Here is a 25,734-nt window from a genome sequence, read left to right on the forward strand (position 1 = left end):
TATTAGCATGTGCGATTCGTTCAGAAACCCATGCCCAGTGACACATACTGTTTTATAGTCAATAGACTGCCGCCTATGGGAGTGTGCCAAACAATGATATATGCCAGTAAGGAAGCCTCCACTTAAGATCTCTCAATACATTGTTGGTTTTAAGCTGTGACAGTCTCATGGTTTATTATGAAACGAAATATGTGTTGTGGCGTCCGCTGTAAACTCTGGAAACAATCTTTCAATAATAGATATAAAACTAGGTCTTGGAAGGCACACTATTTTTAACTGAATGTAAAATGTTATAAATGCTCTTTAAGTGGCAGGAAGCGGTAAAGTCTTAACGTTGGTAAGGTAACACACTGGTGTTTATTGTTGATATGTATTTAAAAGGAATTATTTCTGATACTTTTGAAATTCCACCAAAATTAATGTTTAGATAAACATGTGCATATTAATTACATTTATGAGCGCCGGTGTGACACACCTATCATGGTTATTAAAGCATCATATAACACGTCTCATGTTTTAATACAGTGGAAAGGATTACAACCATAATGTTAAAATGTAATACTCTGGAATGTTTAAAACCGTCAGCCAGCAGCAGTAGACTGATCATAAGATATAGCCAAATAGCATCGCATACTCTTCATATGTTATACATGAATGTTTTAAAATGGACTTAACAACTTCTGTAATCGGTACTTTAGCAGAACAAAAGAGGCAGGCAAGGAGTTTCTTTACCAGTAACCCCACAATCAGCGTTGCTGCCATACCATGTCCACAATACCACAGAACATTCAGGGCGCACATCGGCCTCATCGGCCACGTACACACCCATGTACCATTTTTTCCCGCTTTTCACATTGGATGACTAAATTGGTCCTCATCGTATTGAAGCAAAAGCTATAATTCCTGTCTTAATATAAAATATACTACAAAGTCATATACATATAGATCCGTGATAGCTAACATATGAATATGTTATGTCTCAGTAAATGACTATGTTATTTTTAAAACAAGACAACATTTTGTTCCAGGTATAGAGTGGAATTTCTCAAACGTATGAAATATATTTATATTGTCCATGTTGGTTGGCATCCTACTTATATTTCTGCCAGTGTTTTCCTAGCAATATACATTATGAAATCGCCATTATTTCCTCTGAATCTGTAAAAAATAAAAAGGAACCAAGTTCTCCTACTATCCATTGCTTGTAAATTACAAGCAGAATGAACCGCGAGGAGGTAAAAACCGGTACGATTACAATGATTAATTCCTTTATCGGCATCTAGATTTTTTGTGCACATGTAGCAGGAAGTAATATATTTTCAAAGTCAGTTTAGCGTTTGCAACAATTTCCTTCGGCATTGGCCTTGTTATTTACTTCATTTCGTCATTCAATTAACAAATCATTTGTTTCAATATAACTGTCTTACCACAGTGTAATATCATGTTCGTAACGATTTATTCAGGTAGACTACTATACACGCTTCTCGACATCGATTATCAGAATAGAGATTAAAATGCCCGAGGAACAATACCATATTTGTTTTCATTATATCACATCGTACTGCAATATTTGTATATCCGCATACAAGTTGTTTGGTTACTTGTTCTCCTGTATCACACTTGCTGATTTTTACATTTTATTTCAATGTTTCAAAGAATCAACACAAATAAAAAATGATAAATTCATTTGATTATGAAGCGTTTTACATTGTACGATATTTATCTCTCGACTCTGTTAGCACTGCACGACGGGACAAATAAAATATGTTTTTAGTGAAAATCATGATTTTCTAGCAATGTATTTCTGCTGAAGACATGAAGTATTACTTTATTTGCTTCATTTGTTAACGTTATATGTATATGCAAGGAGATGTTTCCTAATCATACAACATATTTTTTCTCATCTTCTGCTTTCAATTCTAGATTAGATTGCAACATCTTGATTTCACTGCTAATTTTTATTGGGTAGATTATGTGGTCCTATCTAGTTGCTGTCCAGTCTTTCAAAATTAATGCGGCTGTCGAAAAGAAATTTGAATTTATTTTAAGTCCACTCCATTGACTTCAATTATTAGACGTTTGACCTGATGGCAGTAGCTTGCAGCATCACTTGTGTAGTAAAGATACATATAAAATAGGTCACATTATCATATCCATTATTCATTGTGGACGTTCATTCATAAACGTATCACTATCATCTCATTTCTCTCTGCGTGCGTTCGAATCTCGGGCTCATGAGGTCAATATGGGTACGTGAAAAAAACTTGCCAGGAGCTTCTCGTGGGTCGGTGAATCATACGTATGTTTTCCGGTGTTCTTCATTCATCATCTATTCTGGCCGATATATATATATATATATATATATATATATATATATATATATATATATATATATATATATATATATATATATATATATATATATATATATATATATGTACATGTCCTATCTTGTGATGAAAAATGGCATTAAACTCTACAAAAATAGCAATCATTCACAACCGCTACCCATGTACATGCCATTATTTTTTTTTTATTAATGGCAATTTATGTCCAAAAAAATGTGTTTTGATTTCAGAAAGGTGGTTGCCAAGTAACACATATCTCAGTTTTTCATATTCAAAATACTCAGATACATATATTTATCGAAACGATGTATTTATCAGTTGCGAGTTAGGATTATTGTTAAATATAATTGTTGTCGCGTGGGTTCTTATGGGTTTTGTCTAGCAAGAGTGTAGTAAAATGTTTAACCGATCCATATGACAGAAGAGCTAATAAATCAGAGTAGAAATATAACTATAAATAACGTTGCCCTCTCTAAAGAAGTTTATATACCTATTTGATGAAATAATTTAAACCCCAAATCGTATTATCAACTTAAATAGGGAGTTAAATTACTTTCCAAGTCAACTGGGCGACACTTAGATAACGATTTCTACTACATCTTTTAAATCTTACAAATAAACAAAACGAATATATCAGAATAGACTATTCTTGTTGGCTAAATACAAATGAACAATTCAATGTTTGATCTAAAGTTGGCTGAGATGATTTTAGATTGGACACATAATGAACAAAATGGGTTTATCCACGCTGTATGTAAGTTGCAGTCAGTTTGTAATTAATGGAGAAAACTCGTTCGCACCTCATTACAAGAAGACGGCATGTATTGCCTAACACGTCATATATTAATATAATATTTGCTTGTTGTGAATATTTGTATGCACGCTACGCATCTAGAATGCTATTCTTTGTCAAGATAATATACCCATTGTAATAGAACCGTGGTACACCTAGATGAAATGCTACCTCCAACTCTCTACCAAGAGGTTAAGAACCGCATCTTTAAAAGAAAGAGATATGTCGACGCTCATAATCGTGCCCAACTATTAACGCATACCTCTAAACCTAGTGTTAATGTTAGATGCACATTATATGTAAGCTTATACATGTGATATATACTAGTCACTTGTCCAGTAGCGTCATCACTGACAACTATTCAATTTTCTCAAAGTCATTTACGGCGCTGTTTATTCACCTAACTGGCGAATGTAAATAAAAATCCACCAATATTAGGTCATATTTTATAACACTGTTCCCATTTTATGACGGACACGGTCATGATTCAATTTCTGTATACACTTATATTTCATTCCGTTCCTCACTTCAAACCATTATGTTCATATTAGTATTAGTCCATGCAATCAAGGTATGATAACTAGTTAAATAGTGGGTAAGAGAAACACAAGTAGGAGGAAACATATAATAAGTCACATGCTCTAAAAACAAATAAATGAACTATCCTTTGATTCATTTTGCTTAAATATGTTTAATTAAATATCTTAGCGATCTGTGCAATGTCATGGAAGTCTTTGTTACATGCTAGATGAATAACAATACAAAAGAAGGGAATTAACAACATCAGTATGTTTTGATTAACATAGTATTGCTTTTATTTCGTGGTGGGTGGGAGTCATTATTTCAAAACCACAATGAATTGTGACTTTTTCAAAATGACTATCACAAGACTTCGTTATCTTTCTACTGTTGATGCAGCAAACAATTATACACGATATTGAATAAATTATATGTTTAAAGATCATATGTATGTTCCATGGTACTTAAATTGAAACTGCAATCCGAAGTAATTTTTTAAAAAGCGTTATTAGCCAAATACACACAAACCAATTAGCATATTTGTGAAGCAAACATACATACACGCACTGAGTGTACAAAAACTAATTACTCAGTAAGACAACATTTTTTTGGTTGTGACAGGTTAAAGTGACCTAGGTCTGTGCCAGTACATTTTCTTGCTTTAAGGTGTATATGCCACTTGTTGCAAATAAACCAAAATAGCCATGGATGAATGATAAATATATACAGATGTTAAAGCCGGACGTTTTAATATAAGACAGGATAATAATAATGCCGAGATAATATACGGTATAATGTGTTGAAGCATTTGCTGGATGATATAAGGCTTGTATCTGAGGTTAAAGCTTTGTTTTAGAAGTCATGTAGTATCGTGCTTTTGTATAATAATTATACATGTATTTGTATACATCGTTTCTTACTGACATGTTACTTAATGATACAAATTCTGAAGAAAACGTATTGAACAAGACCCATACTCGAAGCTGATACAAGCTTTCCACTGGCAACGTACATTTGTATGGTGCTACCATCCAAAGTTAGATCAGACTCGACACAAATTGATACCCCAAAACATCCAGCCAACCGATAGCAAACCAGTAGTATATACCTTACAAACAAGATATCCAAATCTCTGGCTACATTTCTTGATCGAGAAATGCTTAATAATGTTCTGACACGTCGAGGCCAAATCAGTAAGAAAATCTGCTATAAAAATACATCAACAATGATCTAAAATGTCGATTCGCACGATTATGTCCTTACAGTCTGATCTGAAATCATTAGTCGAGTAGTGCTCCTATCCTTTAGTTTTCCGTTTCCCTTATATTACGATGGAAAATTTATCGTTTGTGGAAATGGTTTTGAAATGTACATCATTTGTATAAGAGTGGCTTCATTAAAAATTAAACATTATCATATAAATGCTGTGAGACTAGATGTTCCATACTTAAGTGGGCCGGTCGGTTTCTCATAGTGAACCATTAAAACGATACGTGTTAAGATTTATGAAAATCGTACATCTTTTGCTGCATTCAGCGGGACATGTTGCACAATATTAGTGGAGCTATAAAGATTAAACATTGCAAATGGTTTATATTTCACCCATGCAAGCATCATTGTCAACCATTTCAAAGTTTTGTGTGAACGTATATGTGAGTTAGAGCTAGAGTCAGTGACGATTTAATTTTCGTCCCAGGAATTACAAGTTTCCCTTTGGAACAAATTTTTCCTTCTTGTACATTTCTTCCGTTTAATCTTATTCGTTAGTTTAAATACATAAGCCATTTCATATATTAAACGTTTTAGTAAGAGCAGCAGTTTGCGGACGTGCATTGTCTGCACGCTTCATCACAGCTTATGTCGTTGTCAACCTGTGTAAATATAATAATTTAAAATATAAATCACACTGTAAAACAAGAGATACCTTAAATAATTATATATTAATTTGCAAAAAAATATGCTTCATCTTTAAAGGGGATATGAATTAAAGTCATGAATTTACGAATAAAACATTTCTTTTGAGCTTGTTTGATGATGAAGGTAGATCTCTATTCAGATAATAACAACCGTGAATTACGTCGATCACAAAATAATTTAAACAAAGCGAAATCGATATAAACAAGAATTCTGCATCTCTCCTTGTTGAGTTTTTATGAGTTATATTTATTGAAATACACATTTTGTCATGTATATGAAATGCACATTTAGTTCGCTTTTGGTACTTTTGCGAGAATATTTCATTCCCCAGAGTGAAGTTCAAGAATTGCGTTTAAAATTTTGAGATTAGCATGAATTTGCTTTTATATATATATTGTAATTTCGAAATAGCATTATACATTAGCAATTCGTATGACAGCCAATAACTTAGAATTTTATTATGAAAAGTATCTCAAGTGGATACGTACCATATAAGCACATTTAATTAAACATGTATATCGCATCTCTTTTAACCTGAACGCACTTGAGTCGATTTGTATTTCTCAATAATAATTATAATTAATTATATTAGTATTATTTATATTATTATTTATATTATTATTATTATTAATATCATTGTTATTAACATGTTGAAAATTATATATATGTAATATGTGGCGTGCTTTTCCTATCTCGTGCTTGTGTTATCTTTGATAATTTTTATAATTTATGTTATCAATAGTAATAGTGGTAGTAGTAGTAGTAAGATCAGTAGTAGTAATAGTACTAAAGATATTAGCTGTATATGTAGTAGTAGCCGTTGGGTTAGTAGTAGCAGCATGAGCAAACGTAGTATTAGTAGCATCAACAAAGGTAGCAATTACTGTTAATGTGGTTAAACCTGTGGTTGTTGCTTTCCTGATCCTAATCGACGTTCATGCAGAAAGTTAATGTGAAGCTAAATTAACAAAGGAATCAAAGTGATTGATTAAAGTGGATTTATCTAGATAAGAAATTCATAAAAATCAGGCACACTGATTTTTTAATATTTTTCATCTACTTTGAAAGTCATTTTGGCCAAATGTTTATATGCCGTTTAGTTAAAATATTTTGTTTAGCAAAGAATTCCAAAATTGCCTTTCTAAAACTTTCTACCGAGAAAATAAATATACTTACACTGTAACAACAGACACAGAATAACATGCAGAGGGTTGGCAATGGAAAACACAGGAAACACAGCACCCATAGTAAATAATGATACCATTGACAGTCATCAGTTCTTGGTTGGGGTTTAGCAACCACATAGACAGTGGTTGGTTGCTGTTTAAAGGATGAAAGATAAAGTGCTATTTGACATGTGGCTATCAAACAAAGTATAGTTGGTTGGTTTTTTTATGAAAATGAATCTTCTATGAACTGATCATTTTGCAATCTGACTCATACAACCAGTTTAAGCAAACTGACATAGTATAAATCACCCCATATCACTAGCTACACCATTAATAAATCCAGAAAAAGTCTCTTGTTCTCAACACAATCTAGATAAGACGCGTTGTAATGTATTCAGTAGCAGAAGGCGTTTGAGGAGCGAATGGTTAGAACGCTTGGTTAACGGCAGAACCTGGATTGGACGATACAATTCACTCCGGTTAGCCGATAAATGGTGTTTCTTGAAACTCTCATCGCTATTTATAAACTGTTGAATTTGCTCCGTGTGACCTACTGGGTGTGGCCTTGGCCATAATCTAGTTTCATGCGAGAATGTATAGAGTTAATTTATAACATCATGTGCATTGTTAGTACGTGGAAGCTTTGAAAGGTGTGGATAAAGGCGCCTAATCAATTCGAGTACTATTCACTCGCAGAGAGTACGCAGAAACTGTACGAGTGTGGAGTAGGGGTGAAGATATGATATGCCTACTATGTAAAACCGTACAATAAGAATCCAACCCCTTTTACCCAAGAAGGGATGAAGCGTTGATGGTATTGAAGGAATCAAGTTGTTGAAGAGAAAATCCGCATGCAGTAATTAAGACATATTAAGCAAGCATTTATACGGCAGACAACAAGATGTAGAACGAATAAGCGAAGTCTCTTGAGAGCCTGCGAGGCACTATGGAACATGCAGAGACAATGAAAATGTTCCGAAGTATAGCTGTGACGAACGAAATGACTTTTACTTCATCTAACCAAGACAAAACCGCGGCACACACCGCATCTATTCCCACAGCTTCTTCATGCAAGACTGAGTTTCATACAGACGAAATAGTGCCTTATTTACCATGTTTTCTTTTGCGAACGAAACTCTACTTAGGGTCTGCAACATACACGAACTTTGTGGATATGAAGAAATGTCGTGAACGCCTAATCATGACAGCCAGATTAACGAAGAAAGCAAAGTCTCTATCCTCGCGGTGTTCATCCTATGAAGAGATTGAGGAAAAAGCAATATTGATCCTAGATTGATCCTTCGTTTGTGCTGACAGAGAATTGGTGTTTTACATTACAAGGGCAACACAAGTTGAGCTAATATATAGCGGTTTTAGCTGTCAGAGGCTTTAGCTAAGCCTCTGCCATGGCGAAAGCAACAAGTGAGCGAAACGTATGAAACCAAAGCTCAATATCATGTGAGGAATAGCTGACTCTAAAATATTCTAGATTTCGAAAGATCTAGGTATGTTGTTAAACCTCGAAACGGCTGCATGTTTACAAGCAACTTTCCTGGGATAGGCAAGTGAGCCTATTACATTTATCGGTTTGACCGTCCTTAAGATTAAGTGATTTGGGTGTTGATGAATGTATTTTTGCCGACAGCACACATGACTAGAATATCACAACTGAGTTCATGGGCTTTCACACATAAATACTATCAGGATACCACTAAATTGTTTAGGTGCCCTTTCTGTAAGCTAGAGAGGGAAGCATTAAAAGGTATCGAACCTGTAAATTTCTTTACCTCATGTGTTGGGTCCACCGCAACGTCACAGTCGCCGGACCCACTCTGTAATGCATATTTCTGTCACAAACCCACACATTGTTAGTGGTTAAACCATCAGTCAGTAGATTTTGCTTAGAGCTGCTGGGTAAATCTGCCACATTGTCTGAGTTTTTAAGTCAAACTAAAGTAGCACCATGTGAGATCTCAATGACTTATGACAGCCTATTGGCTGATGTCACACACTACCAGTAACCTTGCGGGTAGTAATATGTGTACCCTTTATAGCTGTAAAGTGCACATCGCATTCCTGATTTAAAATGCTACAAATGACTTAATTTTCTTTAATTCCTCCCCAACGTTAGTGTAGTTTAGTACATCGCGAAGTGAAAGTATATTTCATAAGTACGAATAAACCAATTATGTGCTAGTTACGACAAAAGATCATCTGAATTTTTTCAGCACTTGCAAAAGTGTGTAAAAGTCAAACGAAATGGTATTATCTTCATATCGTTAATGTAGATTTATTTTGCAACTGGTATGTCCTGATTTTTGCTTAGAGCACTATTTAGCCGCTCATTCACTGCAGAGCTTAGTTTGTTTTTCATAGCCTTGTCGTAATCATTCTAGATGTATCTGAGGGAACTAGAACTTTGGGCCATCAAATCCTAGGGCGATAGCAACTGCCCTGCTGACCGTTATTGAAAATGTAAACCATTATGCAGCCGCGCTGATTCTAACTGGAACGATGCACTGATTAATATGCTGCGGAATCAAATTCAGGACACCCAAGGTAGATTGGTCTCACTCTACGCAGGACCATTGAAATCATTGCGTATCCGAAATAAAGGAAGCCACGCAAATCAGTTTTTTACTGTAACTTTCGATGTCTCTGGCATATAGTGCTGTAAATATAATTCGTTTGTGAACAATCGAAATGGCAAACTTTCCTTGTGAATGTTGTCTGACTGTTGTCTAATAAAAGGTACTCGGATGGTTCCTTGTACGGGCGTTTGTCAGAATTCCCTCGTACTAAAACAAGTATTATTTCCTGATAGTTTGTCACCCTCGTTTCATTTGTCTTTTTTCTTAGTCTGCCATGGCAACGTTGTGTTAGAACACCCTCTTTCTATGAATGGCTTCTTTATTCATCTCCGCGCTGTACCCGGTTTCGCAGGACATACTCTGATATTACACGGTATTGTTTTGTTAAGGCTTGAAGCTTCTAGTAGCGGCCATCCGGCGAAGACGTTTCGTCTTGGTTACTTCTGTCAGTTTATTTGGAAGTTCTCTTTTATTTAACGTCGGCGGATATATCGTGCTCAGAAAACCGTGTCGGTCTTGTTTTCAAATTTCTTCAGTTCACTTGTGCTGAAACCGCATGCACACGTGCATCTCGAACAGCCAGGGTCGCTGCAATCAAGCGATTGTACATTCATACCCACCTTAAGCGTGACTATTATACCTAAATTATAGGATGGATGGAGTAAATATTACTTAAAAAGTCTTGAATTCTCTGCTCCTTTATTAGATCTTTCCTGCTTGTATAGCTCATATAGAAATTTACCCAGCGACCTTGTCATTGTAGTCCCTGGGGTTTTATATTAGGCATGGTTTTGGCAACGCTATAATCCATCATTGTCAAGAGGGTGTCAAAGATGAGATGGTACCAAAGATACTACCTTAGTGCGCCTGAAACGATCAACTGTGATATGTAGCGGCAAAGATGTGCTAACCTTTTGTTGTTTTTCTTGACAAATGTTTCATCTGATCAGCCCCCGCGCTGTTAGTGGGCACCTGTTCCACACGATTCTTATTCGCTCATAATATTGCCTTATTATATGACGAAAGTGACATTTTTTATGCAATATACGAGGACCATGAAAGACAACATTTGTCACTGGACGAGATGATATAATATGCTAGCGAGAGTTTCACGTTTAATGTAAACAATGAGACACAAAGGCATGTATGCTAATAGTGTATGCATTTATCCTCAAATATGCGGCATTCTGGATTAAAAATGAAGAGTATGTAATTGCTTTCTACCTTGCTTGATGATCCTAAACGTAACTGCTGAACTTCAGTTCACATATAATGAGATTAATATAATTATATATGGCTATTTAAACTTCGAGTAGCATAATAAACATGTTTTCTAGCCTCACTGAGGAGAGCTGCGGTATTTACAGTGCAAATAATAAAGCTGCATCGTTCATGTTTTTTATTGCTTTTCATATCTCTGCCCTTTAGCTACACAGTTTTTTAAGCGCTCCAGATACCGTTATCACTAATGCTGACCAACGTGTTTCCATCGAGCGTGACATTTAAATATTTGGCGAATGCGCAGTCCACGTGTTTGGTATTGCATGGAAGGGGTAAGCTAGAGACTGCGATTTTCATATTTTTACCCTTTAGCTACACACTTATCAGCGCTCCAGATACCGTGATCACCAATGCTGGCCAACGTGTTTCCATCGCGCGAGACATTTAAATAGTTGGGGAATGGCCAGTGTTTGGTATGGCATGGAAGGGGTAACCTAGAGATCCTGTGTGAAGCTCGTAATGATTGTGAATGTAAACATATGGGTCATTAGTAGAATATAGTTGCGGCTAATATTTGTTGAAATTAATGTTATGATCTTAGTCTATGTCGCCTGACTTATAAGGTACAGCCGTGGTGGTGTGCATTCCCTTTTCACCAAGCACAAGGTTAATGGAGCAAATGAGTCTAGCTTATTTTATGGAGACTGTGAAATATTTCTGGGTTTTTTGTGACGAGTGTTATTGATATTGATGCTCGCGAACGCTCTCTTCAGAAAGTGAGCTTTATTATATGCTGTATTTCCTTTTCTACCTACATGAGCAAAGCGTGGCTGGATATTGATTTGCCACATTTATTTGGTTTTGTTCGACTTCAGTACTCTATGTACAACTTGCATAGTGCCGGTTTGAGACGGATATTAGCATTTTACTGATTTATTGTCGTATTCACGTGAATAGGTACCGACATGTCTAAGGGAGTCACTGAGAACATAGGCACGATTGCTTCTCGCGTATCCGAGGAGCCCCAAACTATGTTTAAAGCAAAACAGGGGCGCATTTTTCTAAGGGTCATAACTTCTGCCTTGGTTGAAAACTGCTAGTGGACGTTATAGTTTTACGATTTCTTTATTTATATAAACATACAACTCGTTGAGAAAAATCTCGTAGGCTGGCTTCATTATCAGCAGCCCCTTTTTAATGCTGTCTGCTGAAACCAGTTGGATACCTGGCAAAATGGGTCGCATTTGCTTACTAGGTGTGATTGCGAGAGTTGGCATTGTTTTGCCCAAATTGTATTTTACAATGTGATGTATTTAAAATAGTTTGCCGATGTCTAGCACAAAGATTTTACCAACGTGCTGTCTCCGAACTGATGTAACCAAAAACAAAACCGTATAGGTTATATTTGGCATTTCTAATAATGCTGCAAACGTGCACTAATGTAGTAGTAAGGGTGATCACATAAGTGATATTTCTGATCATGTTTGTTGAATTGACCATTCATCTAGCTGGGCCTTTCGCTTCAAACCAGGCTATGTGTATGCGTATTCAAATGAGCATGTGTCGCTTTTGTGTATTTCGCTAAAGCATGGATCTTTATATTAGTTTTGACTACCCTTGATAACAATAACGTTCAAATTTGAAACATTAGCGATTTCGGGTTGGAGGATATGCTCGAAAAATGACCAGATTGTTTTATATATATTGAGCTGGTAATATATCACGCAAATTTAGTTTAAATCAACATGTGAATCGTTATTTGGAAACAGAGGCAATATTGGTAGAAACCCAATCTATATGTGTCTGGCAATGCTCCATCGCTTTTGGTTATCTTAGATCAACTACAACGAAAATATTATTGATGAATTAAACAGTAATATGCCACAAGTTATTTATGGGAATGGCGATTCCTACGGGAATATACTGGTATGTCTCTTCTTGAATACCACAATGGGAAAGATGTGGTCAAGGAATCATCGGTGACGAATCGATACCTAATTTAGCTGAACATCATATATGTCTTATGCAGGAAAGCTTAATAGCCGTTGAAACTAAGCACAACTTCTTATATACAATATGTCAACATGGTTCTGATTTATTTGCTGGTTTCGTGGGACCTTCTAGAGGCCTTCTCTTCTTCTCAGTGGTGACATGCACTCGGCAGGCAGCGATAATGTAGAATGGCTCAGTATGTGTCATTAAATTAATTCGCAATAAATTAGTAATGTTTGTGTTGCATTGACCAAACGCAATACCTTGATACATTTAGCGGTTTTAGATTGAACAAGGTCAACGACATTCTAGGCCTTCCTGGTGCCGGTATTCAATGTATTAAGTTCGTGTTAGGGAATGATGGACATCAAATGAATTCACGTAAACAGATGTGATAAAGGCATGTAATGGTAATATTGTCATTCCAAGATTGGTCTGTTCTTCGCCACAACATTTGCAGCCAGTTAGAATTCACAAAACCAATGGCAAATAGACGGAGAAAACATGCTTAGTGAAGTATTGGATCAACCCTCAAAATTTGCCGAATCATTATACATTGATAATGAATACAAATTACAGGTTAAACAGTACCTAGGACAACATGGGCTGACATGTGCCGGTTTCGACTGATGCAATATAAGTTTGAAAAGCAGATATATATTGAGAAATAAGTGCACGCAGTGTACCCTAATGTAATCAGCTACCAACAATCTTTGGGTGGAAAACGTGATTGCTTATTTACGTACGATGCAAACTTTATATACGCCATCTATCACGCGTATCAATGGTATATGTTTTATTTGATAAAGGTATGCTTTGTTTCAGTATGTAGATAGGTGAAAAAGAGAATACATGCATCAAGTTGAACGCTAAAGACACTGTATATGTGACCATTGGCCGCCGTTATGGTAGGCGTGTTGAAAAATATAGCATTTCTGAATCGAACGATCGGACCGAAATATATTTTCAAACACCACCATTGTATGCTATCAGATCAAGGAGAAAAGTTTGAGGTACGTGCCAGAAAGTGAACTCACATAGACTCCACTCCAACCCCAAATCAAATAAACTTTAATATCACGCTCCTAGTATACAAAATTTAAAGACGTAGTCGTATTAAAGCTTGTCGTTCCCACCTTCTAAGAATCTGCCAACTTGAAGACAGACTGCTCGCCGAAATTGATGATCGGCAATGCCACTAATGTGATTGAAATATCATTGTTTTTATTTTTGGTTCCCTGCTTTAAGTCACAGGTGTCGTGAAGTTGCTCTCCAAGATGTAGCGTACCTGTACTTGATAGTAATCCATGAGTGAAAATAAAGGCTAAATGCCAATGAAGTCCGGGTACTTGATGGTTCTAAACTTAATTATTTCGCAAGTGTTGTTACAAAACGAAAGCAAAGAAAAGGCAGAAGTACGCAATGAGATCAATACAACAGTCACATGAAACTGAGTATAAATGCGTTGTATGTGGAGTAAGTGGGAAACGAAAGTGTGCGGCTAATACGAGCCGTACTGAACTTAAGCTTGGATCATAAACATTTGGCAAGGCATAAAGCCAATTCTCCGAGAGTCACCACCATATATTGTAATGTACCTACGTTGCTGCAAAATATACAATTTAAAAAAGTATCCACTCTATTGTATATATAGTGTATACCACGCTTATGATATATGACAATTATTAACCCAATAAGCACGGTAGCAGGCACAAAACATAAATCTCGCAGACATTGCCAATTAGGTGCTAAATATAATGCGTCACCGACAGCATCATCTCAAATGGCTCATCGTATTTGCCCGCCAACGAAATTCCCACCCACTAGTCGATTTCATTTTGGGTAGACGATACGTGGCATCCGTTTATAGCCTGCGATGTAAAAGGTTTACCTTTTGAAGTAAACTGATAGTCTATGTTGAGATTTACGGCATCTTCGTTTTGTCTTTTCAGCACATGCTTATGCGCGTAATACAGAACACTAATGCGATTGATATATATACATTGCTGCACTTATATGAATATAAACAATATTGTTAAGATCAGAATATATAGTCATTGCCATGGCCATTATTAAATAGTCTGCTTAATGGAAGCGTACAAGTACGTATGCCAGAATTGCATAATAGTTTAACGTTAAAGAGACCTTTTCATGCTATTTAACATAACCACTTACAATTCCTAATTGTATGAGGGCACATAACCCTGAATAAAGCGGACTTGATTATGTGGGAGAATTAAAAGATCACACTGATGTACCATGCCATGTGTTCTGACATCAAACCATCAAAGGCTAATCTTTATGTATGCAACTATGTACATTGCTACAGCGCGTGTTAGGATAACGATGTTTGAACAGCCCCATGGATATACTTTGCCGCGCTTAATAATATATGAGTGTCCGCTTAACCTTTCAAATAACTGCGAGGACTAAGGTATATTTTGTATTATGTCAATGCAATGCACATCCAATGTGTGGTTTTACAACACTATGTGGTCTCCAAAAGCAATAATGTCTTTTGTTGGCCTATTTAACACTTCCATATCTAAGGTAGGGTATTTATAGTCAAAATATGAAATATAACCACCATCAACACGATTAAACGTGTTTCTTCACACATTGATTAATTGTTCGAATCGATTCGTATATCAGGTAATTGTATCCATGAATAAAGTTTCCACCGAGGTATTTAAGCCACGTGTTCCCTGGAACTTTCTTCAATGCAGCAGCGACATCACCGCCGACAATGTTTAGGCCCTGTTGATTCTCAGAAATGTAAATATGTTGCACCACACAGCGCACGTGTTACAATGGGAATCCTTAACAAGCTTGTGAAATACAAGTAACAGTTTCTTAAATAAGGCCTGTTACGTTTTTAAAATAATAATGTCCCACGGTAACGTTCTCCGGAGCAAAACAAGATCACGAAAATGAATGAAACGATTAAATCGATAATAGTTCACATTGGTGTTTTCTTTAACAGTATTTACTGAAAAAGTCCCAATATGCTTACCATGACACCATTTAATAAGCGTAATGCAAACAAAGGAAGGAACACCTCAATAGCGTTAGTCATTCAATTCAAAGATGACGCAAATGCAAAAAAAAAAAAAAAAAAACATTGGATTATTTCCATCCACAAACTAATAAATATGTTGTTAACATTATACCACATGAATAATAATATTTACAAGGGCTGCTCAGCTAGATACGCCTGAGGAGGTTCCTCACTAAACTGGTTTTAGCTGAGTCTATGAGTCGGTTCTCTGCTGATTTTGACCTAGGTGAGCTTGTGATGCTAGTAGATCGAACTACCAAACGTTAAAAAGGCAAGCGTGGAACTTCATTATATTATTGGTTCCAAGATGAGCTGTCGGCAAAACCTGCCCGTCATGATTATCGTCGGGGACTAATGCACTCTTATCAATGATTAAGTCGACACACAAATGTTATCCAAAGTCAGATATGTATGTCGATGAACTCGGCCGAAGCGGTTTTATGAAAGGAAACCGAATTCAGCTGGTTCAAGATAAAAGTGGTGATGCTGATGATGAAGATGATGATGAAAATGATACTGATGATGATGAAGCGACGAACGGATTTGCGAATAACAAATTCAAATATGGCTAGGTTTTGGTAGTCAACGATGCAGTTAATAGTAGCATATTTACATATTAGAGATCTTACAAAAACTATTTGTTTCAAGAATGGAATTATTGATGGATTAGTATTATTTTATTACTATAATCAATAGTAATATTACAATATTCTGAAGCGAAAATATTACGCCCAAAAATAATAAGTTTATATCAGATTCTGATTACAAAACATTTAAAATGAACTTGTTTGCTAGTTCGCGCTAGAATAAAATTGATGGAAGCAAAGCGGTACATGGTTCATTTGTCAACAAAAAAAACGACTTAGCCTGTCAAATGCTTTAACAGATTCGAGTCGTAACAGTACGTAATAGTAATAAACCTAAACAACTCAGAAATATCACATTGAAAGAATGTACCTTTCTTTAAGTAATTGTGAAGCATGTCACCGAATGTTTGCTGTTTGAAATGTTATTAAAACAGCTGCATTCCTCTTTCATTAAGCCTGTTATGTTAATATCGTTATTCAAATATTTAGATTTAGTGTCTCCAAAACCTTTAAAAAAACTACTCGTTATTTCAATATTATAAAAAAGATACTCTCGAGTCTAAAAACAAAGCAGGGACAATTGTTTAATCGCTTAACATGGGTTAACTTTATGATATATTAAATTTTAGTTAGTACCGTTGTAACTGATAGCACGATCCCAGATTGTAGCCCGTTAGACATTGTTTGGGATGGATGGGTCTATACCTGAAATGATATGAATTAAAATTAAAAGTACGAAGCGGGACCTGTCAAGCAAACACATCGGATTTCTAGAGATTTATTCAAACATAAAGCTTGGTAAAGGTCTGTTCGATTATTAATTAGCAAGGAATTACTGCTGATCCTTTGCCTGACCAATATTTTGCCTGACTTATATACCAAAGGTTAAGCATCACTATGTACGTATAAGCATCATATATGTATGTATGTATGTATGTATGTATGTATGTATATATATATATATATATATATATATATATATATATATATATATATATATATATATATATATATATATATATATATATATATATATATATATATATATAAACACCTTCAAATTGGCTCATTATGAATTAGTCAATGATCTGAAGAAGTGAAATAAGAAATGTACTTATTTATCAATTTTAAAGTTGAACGAAAACAAGAATCATTACGCGTATATACGTTTCAAGTTGCAATCAATCACTAACGGTATTGGTGTGGCTGGAGAACTGTCTCTAATCGAATAGCCTTAATCACACTTTGACTCTCTAAGACAGGGTTACAAGTTGGTTATTTCTGAGTCAGTAATTAAAAAGTTAAGATACTAGTACTTTGAAATTTTTATAAGATTCGAGTTGGCTTATTTTCTTCGACATGGGGAAAGATACATAAAAGTTGAGGTTATATTATGTTAAAATGTATTTGGGTGAGTAATTCTGCATAATTTATTAGGGTGTCACAACATCAATGCAGATAACATTTGTCTCTGTTTTCACATTGGTCACCTAGTTAATGCTGTATCTGTTTTTCCGGGTTCTCCCGGATGGAACATTGTTAGAAACTAGTGAAAGTTACTTATCAGTATAAAGTATATGGTATCACTTTTATCTGTGATACACAATAGGTCATTTAAGCACGATAAATTTTACTTTTATCAACCGGACTTTACCATCGTGAATGGACAATAACGAAATACTCTTATAATTTGACCACGGGTGATGACTACATTACGAATGCATATGCAAACACATTCGTGCATTCTCACCACATTATTAAATGTAATTATCAGCGACACGCTGATAAACATAACAGATACTTCGCTTCGTTCAATAACGGTTTGGTTCCAGTAAAATATCGAAAATCTCACTACATTATATTCATAATCGTACATATGAAAGCAATCACAGCATGATGTATCGCAATACCAATTATTGTTCTTACATAATCTCTACATTTGTGATGCTATATTTAGTATTGTTCCCAGCTGGCACAATCAAGACTATCTTACATGTGTTAGTCATTTTCTTGAATACAACGTATCCGAATCTAACCTTGATTTATACATTTGCTTTAACAATGCTTGCATTGGAGTTTACTCAATTGAGCTTTTGGAACATGTAACCATTTCGGAATAAATCAAATCATATAAGTTATCTTTGTCACCCTGTGTAAAATTCCAAATGCTGTCCTCGATGCATATGATATTGTCTTTTGATCTTCTAACACATCTTTGCGCTGGACCGTGTGCATCAGTTCAACTCTTAGCAAATCACTGAGGAAATGTTACAGAAAAATGAAAAGGTCCAGAGGAAGAAAATAATGAATTTTTTCTGACTATGTCGTGCAATGGCTCCATCAATGTTGTGCTAGCTTAAAGATAGGGAAAACGTTATAAATATTTTCTAACTTTGTTTGTGCCGTGTAGGCTTGTTCCAAAGTTACTTTAGCCTAAAAAATAGAAGTCTAAATGTAGTATAGTAGTGACATATTTAAAGTGTAAACGCAATGACACAGCAACACTCTTTACAAAATTAGGCATTCTAGAGACAATGTAGTAAACACATATATGCGGATAAATTTGTATTTTGTGAGTCACAATGGTATGATTTCAAAACTATGTTGTTTCGTCTTTGATAAAGTTCTGGGGATTGTTTTTAGTGGACAATGATCAACACCAGACTGACTTCCATACATCTATCGAAACACACAGTTTCGGTTCTCCTCTAGCTTGAGTGTCAGAGTTTTTAAGACAACCATAGTTCCATCAAATTAGAAATTGCCGGACCATAGTTATTTATCCTTTTCACTTTATAGTAGTGCAATATGGGTGTCGAAAACACCATTGGTTAGGAATCATGCAGTCAAAATATGTTTGTAACATTAATGATGTTCTAATCAATTCAGATATATGAAACAATGTGACGAATTTATACATTTCTCTGCAGTTACTTATGAATAGGAAAAGTATTTGGTAAATATAACGCTTCTTATTTTTGTCAAGGAAAACCAAATTGTAATGTAGCATTTATATTGTTCTAATGCGGACATAATACATTATTTATTGATGTATTTCACATAAATTTATAAAGTGACTAGCTGTAGATCTGTGCTAATGATGTGCTTTATATATGTTGCTCCAGTTTCCTAAATGTGTAAGTAATCCTTGTGGATATGTTACATCTTCAGATAAACCAAGAATCGTACTTCATTCTTTGTACTACAGAATATCAGTATGAATTTTTCACCTATACTATGTCAGTAAAGGGCAATATTTTTGAGAGTCATAACACGAAGAGAAAAAGCACGAGTATGAATTGAAAATCAAACGTGCAGCCTACAATGCGGAAGTTCCCTACCGCTTTTGAGTCAGGTGTTCATTTCCTCAGTATAATTTCTTTCTTCATGTATGCTTAGATGATGTTCCTATATTAAACAATGTCGTGTTTTTAATTGTTTATAAGCTAGAGAGATATCAGTTGTTTAGAAATATAAGACTCTTATTCGGTCCCAAAATAATCAAAGAAATATGCTACTAACAGAGGATAATAATGTTTGACCAGTCTGCAGAAATTGATATTTTCAATGTAATATTACAAGACAATACATAGCCGCATTAGAGAGGACCAAATTAAGTAACCATTCTGCAGAAAATGCTTGATTACATAAGATTTATAAATGAAATACGCCCACCTCATTCAAGAAGACGCTTTTAGTGGACTCAAAGAGGAAAAAAAAAACAATTTCCAAATAATTTAAAAGAGATGACTATGATTTATGAATGTTTCACGGTATTTGCTCCGAAAATGAAAATACACTGCAATTACGCATATTCTCACTTGAAAATACCCGTAAGACATTAGAGTACCTCTTTAGGCCGTAGCACTAATCCTATGGTGAATAAAGCACAGTAGAATAACAACTATACAAATAAGTGTATGAATCCATGTAAAAAATTTGCTTTCTGTACATCGGGTGCTTCTGTAAGAAAACAAAATATATTACCTGAAGAATAAATAAATGTAAAGATAACCAAATATCATATTTGTGTTAGTTATTTCCGCGAAATGCATACCAGAATTAACTAGGGATGGATACATATGCTTAATTATTATAGGCAGAACTTTCGCACAAACGTAACATAAAAGTAACATGAAAAAAACATATCTCACTTTAAGAGGTGCACACATATGGAGCATTTAATGACATTGTGATGGTAAACAATGTACTTGCCTGAAATATGTAGCCTACTAAGCACAAAGAGCAATACGCGTGTTTGACGGAGCACTTTATGTATTTGAACAGGTGAGGCAAAGGCTTTGATCAATGTCACTAATAAGGCTTACTTAACGCATAGATTGCATAGTGCATCAGGTATTTCAACGTCATACAGCAATTTTAATCAAGATCAGAATGAGCCTTCCTTGAAAGCATACCGCTACAGCAAAGCAAACAAGTTATACCTTTAATAGAAAAACATAAATGGACGCTCTCATAATATATGTATTAACATTCTTTCATCTTGGAGCGACAGAGGCTATAAGGGAAATACAAATCAAAATACAAGATTTATAAGCTAGAATTTAGGCGGTTTCAATTTTCTACACTCTATTTGAAGGTGACGATTTAAACTGGCAAAAAGGAGTCGACAATGCGACATTTTCAGATGCGATTTTGGCAGTAAGTAATCAGATGAATAGACAGATAGAAGTAATTAACATCAAATGAAGGAAAAATAATAATTTATAAAAAAAGGGAAAATTTAAGAAAATAAAGGACGAAAAGGCAAGAACAAAGTGAATATACTGCTAGCATTACTGGCAAAATCGAAAACAATAGTTTCTTACATAATACAGCTAAGAAGAGTCATAGGATCCTAGACTTCAGTTACAAAGTGAGCGCTACGTGTGCACTACGTCTAATGAACATGAGAGGTAAGCAGTATATCTATACCGAAAGGTAAACGCAGCAGTTAAGGCGGCAACGCATCGGACTTGTATTATATTATCGCGATCATATACCTAAGCCGACTAGCACCAGTCTATTCCCTCTGTAATTGTGTAAATGCACAAGGCGCAATTTGTCTTGAACAATCTTCTAAATATACAATTCCAACAATTCATAAAAATGTAGAGTCGAAAATGGAACTCATTTATTCAAAACTGAAAAATGAGGTAAAATAACACAATGCAACATTACCAGCACATAAGTATTTAAAAAAGTAACTGATGTGAAGGAGACAGTAAAAACTTCTGAGGCGTCTGCAAGGCGAAACTACATCAAACAAAGAAACTGTAATGAAAGTTAGGGTTTTTGATTTGACAGAAAAGGGAATCTGAGTTAAATCAAAATAGGCAAACAACCAGATTCGGGAAGTCTTGCTTGATATATAGTGCAATTAGTTTGGGGAAATTTAATATATACGGAATAAATGAAGATAGGAAGTTAGATTGATTTTTTTTAAGAAAACCGACCTCGTGACGAGACTTTTTTAACGACGAATGTCACTACCAACATTCAGAGTGATCGAGTAATATGTAATCGGATGTTCTGGTAAGGTTGAGTAAGTGTAAGGATAGATTCTAAAATTGTCATGTTACTCAGAAACACGACCAATCTATGCATGTTTCACTTTACAAGCAGCAGGAAGAAGTTAGTCTTCCATAATTTAAATACGGGTTTTAATATGAATAACATGAAATAGCTACTAAAGATACTTGAAAATTGAGAAGAGGGTAAACTCTCTACTTGAGAGAAAAGACGGAAAAGGCAAAGACATCTTTGCAAAACGCATAGACAGTTCTAATTGAACATTCAGCATATAAAGGACCCAAATCATATCAATATATTGGTTTGAGAATGTAAACTGGTTCATGTATAAACTATTAGTATTACACATTCAACGATTCAAATATTAATTCAAAAATAAAAACAGCGACAAGTAAACCAAAGACGAGCGACTACGGCGTTGATGATTGTAATCGTTGTAGTTGTGGTGCGAAGCATAATAGTGAGACGACGATGGGATCCACACGTTTGGGTCAAACGGAGGGAAACCGAACTAGTAAAACTTCCTTCACACATTATATAACATCTAAACAGAACCATTCTTGGTAATTTTATCATGATCTGTAATAAGGAAAATGTTAAACGGCAGGAACAATGGAATGCAGCATCAACTGGGTTTGATGGCTAAACAAATTTTTAATTCGTGCTTTGTATAAAAGGAAAATATCATTTACTTTGTTAAAATTTGCCAATTGATCTTAATTAACTTTTCATCGTCTGAATAGCACAGAAATTATTCATACTTCGTTTCCTTATACTGCACGACAAGTGTGTATACAAATAGTATCATGAGTTAGGAAATACTTTTAATTCCAAATACATAATATTTTTTGTGTAGGAGACGCCTGATCTTTGGTATGTTTATGAAAAACAATCCTGTTTGGTACCTTTGAAAGTAAAGATGATAAAAGATGCCGATGCGTTTACTAAGTCACAAAAGAGGCTTTCAACCAAGCTAAGGATTGAACATGTCCGTTATGTCAGCAACTAACGTGAGACAAGCAGTATTTTCATATAATTTTAGTCCTTTAAACACTTATTTAAGATAAATGATTAGTATACCTGTTCTCCAATCAAAACATTTTAAACTAATAGCCGCTGTCTGTTGCTTGTGCAAAAATAGCATTGAGAAGTATATTAAAACCAAGTTATATCCCGTTGACATCAGAGAAGTTCCATTTCACACCTCATTCCAAGCGCTAAAGTGGAAGACACAAACGTAACTGAAAAAGTGGTTTTGGCATAAAAGCAAAAGCTTCAGAGTTAATTAGTCAAGACGACAAAAAAGACTTTTTTCTGCTGCCGACATTTCCCTCTTTTAATTTTTGAGAATAGTTTTGATTTATGCTGCAAGTCGTACATATCATGTACATACGTGGGGTTAATCCAATAAACAACATGGTTGTGATAGGTCATAAAACATGTCATCTACTCATATCAATTACTATAATTATACTTACCGTTTCACTTCTTGAATATCCTAAAAAAATAGTTTCTTAATTACATCCGCTAATCAAGATTACTGTGGTTTCGATGACTGACCCACGGTAAGAATCTGTACTGCGATTTAGATGATGTTTCCAACACCAATTACATTCGAAAGGATAATTTACTCTACAATAGAACGAAACGAACCTGATATTCCACAACACTATATATTTAATCAAGCGTTCTCGTGTATTTTTCAATTAAAAACAATCATATTTCTCCCCCTTATGAGTCCAAAATATTAACGTGATCAAACAGAATGACACTTGCTTGCACCAATGAAAGTTCTTCCAGTCACAGGATCACCGAAAGGAATCGACCCAACCAATCCATTACAACTACTAATGTCGAAGTTACTTTGATCGACATATAAGCAAAATCCATTCATTTCAGACCAAATGGAAAACTTGGTTCGAGACGCAATCGATCACGTCATAACTCTAAACTTGAATTTTAAGTAGATCTGCATAATGTCAAATAAAACTGATTCAATACTACGTCCAAGGGTAGGTGAGCCTGAATAATGTTATTGTATACTCTTGTATGTTAAATTTGAAATACAACATACATTCAATAACTTAATTGTAGTGCATTCTTTTATAAACCCTTTACTTGCAAAGCACAATTAGTGTATAATTTAAAGGTTATCCATTTGTACGAGAAAATATGAACTCGACCTTCTGAGTAAGGATCAAATTCTAACGTCGTAGAGTAAAGTGCATAGTACAAGTTTGAGATCTAGTATCTTAGTAGCATACGATATTAAGCTCTTGAAAAAAAGTACAGAAACAAATCATCACTCTTGATATATGTGTTTTCATTTCAGCTTTGAAATGGTCGCATAAAAATGTATCCATTGCAAGACTTTGTCAATCACCCCCGTCATAAAGAGAAGTAGAGAGAGAGAGAGAGAGAGAGAGAAAGAAAGAGATAGATAGATAGAGAAAGAGATGAATTAAATAAATTCAGATTTATTTTAGAAACGTTAATAAGAGATTCCAAGATTGTATTTTAATAAACAAAATAATTTATGAAATTAGATTTTCTTTAAGGGTAATAATTTTGTTATCATTATATGTTTTCCGATTGTTTCACGATTTATGTTTATGCTGACTAATTTTAAATTGCTTTGACGACACTAATCTAATTCATTATGTATATGCTTTATCCAGGCACACGTGAAGGTAATATAGATGTATGAGAGATATGTATAGATTAGTGAACGAAAACATCGACAATGGAACTGGGTAACATAGCAAGTATACAAATGCGTGTATGCATGAATGGACGATTACATACATCTACGATATTAAGTCACAAAATTAAAAGCTCTAAAAGATTACAAGAGTGTACGATTATATAATTAAATTGAAAACTGGCCCATGATTTATTTTCGCAAGAGAAATTTTAATTATAGAGAAGAAAGGGAAATTCGGTTGTCAAGCTTAGACAAAATATTTAATATTTCTTATCTTCACTAGAAAGAGTTAGTAATCAATAGCCTTTTCTGCAGATAGCTCTTGGGTGCGAACGCAAAACTTTCAACCTACCCGTTGGGTGCAAACAAACATTCAACACGCCTCATTATCCATCAATGTCTCGTATACACATATTCCTATATAAAAATATTAATATCCACTTACCGCTAAAATGTGGTTTCAGTGTATTTGCCTTCACGATGAAGATGTCAGAAAAACGTCTTGTCCGGGCAACGCAGAAAACCACGTTTGGTTGGGCTCACTACCTTATTACATATCGATATTATCGCAACGAACTTGTTCATTCATGCCACAATTTGAGCGATATTTTCTCTTCCGTGTTAAATTCGATTGGAACACATGATCAGTGCAAAATAAAATCAATGATTTGACTGTAGTTTCTCTCTGTCCACGCTATGTACATATATAATTTGCAGATATAAGTCAGTGGAGGGGAGGAGGATTCGGGGTTGAGATGTGTTGCGGGTGGGGAATGGCTAATGCTTGATGTGCATTTACAGCACGCAGAGACTGATTTATTCCATTCTTTTAGAAAGTGTTCTAATCATTCTGACTTAGATCATAGCGTCATAATCTGAATGATGGTAACGTGGGTTAACCCTCAAAAGGTTCTACCTGGATGTCATGTACTTTATTTCGTCTTCACGCGGTGTATAGAGGCCCCAAAATAATTATGGGTGCCATATGTTCCTTTCGCAGGGTTTTGTCCGTTGGTCCTTGGTGAGGATAACTATTGCATGGAGATGACGCCGACAATTGGCACCGGATGCGACCTGAGCGGATAGGCGGACGCTGAGCTAAGTTCAGAGGTCCCATACTCAGCATAAGGAAATACTTGAAACGGATCTTTGTAGAACAATGTATATTATTTGAGAATTAATGTCATTATTGTATTTAGCCAGAACGTATATTTCACCAAGATTGATGTTTCCATGATATCAAGTAATCACTTGATACCCACAGCTCACATATTCCACTACACTTACTATAGTAATCACTTAG

General features: G+C 35.0%; 1 long non-coding RNA gene across 1 annotated transcript; it reads right to left on the bottom strand.

The window, feature by feature from the left end:
- Window positions 1-3,847: 3,847 nt before the first annotated feature.
- On the bottom strand, window positions 3,848-24,992 carry LOC149783981 (uncharacterized). The gene is made up of 4 exons (XR_016413707.1): window positions 24,877-24,992; window positions 16,832-16,900; window positions 6,754-6,897; window positions 3,848-5,531 (listed from the first exon to the last, which is right to left on the bottom strand). It is a non-coding gene; the product is annotated as an uncharacterized LOC149783981 (long non-coding RNA).
- Between the last annotated feature and the right edge of the window lie 742 nt (window positions 24,993-25,734).

The sequence above is a fragment of the Sinohyriopsis cumingii genome, chromosome 14, assembly GCF_028554795.1.
Source record: "Sinohyriopsis cumingii isolate HCF-2022 chromosome 14, ASM2855479v2, whole genome shotgun sequence".
Lineage (NCBI taxonomy): Eukaryota > Metazoa > Mollusca > Bivalvia > Unionida > Unionidae > Sinohyriopsis > Sinohyriopsis cumingii.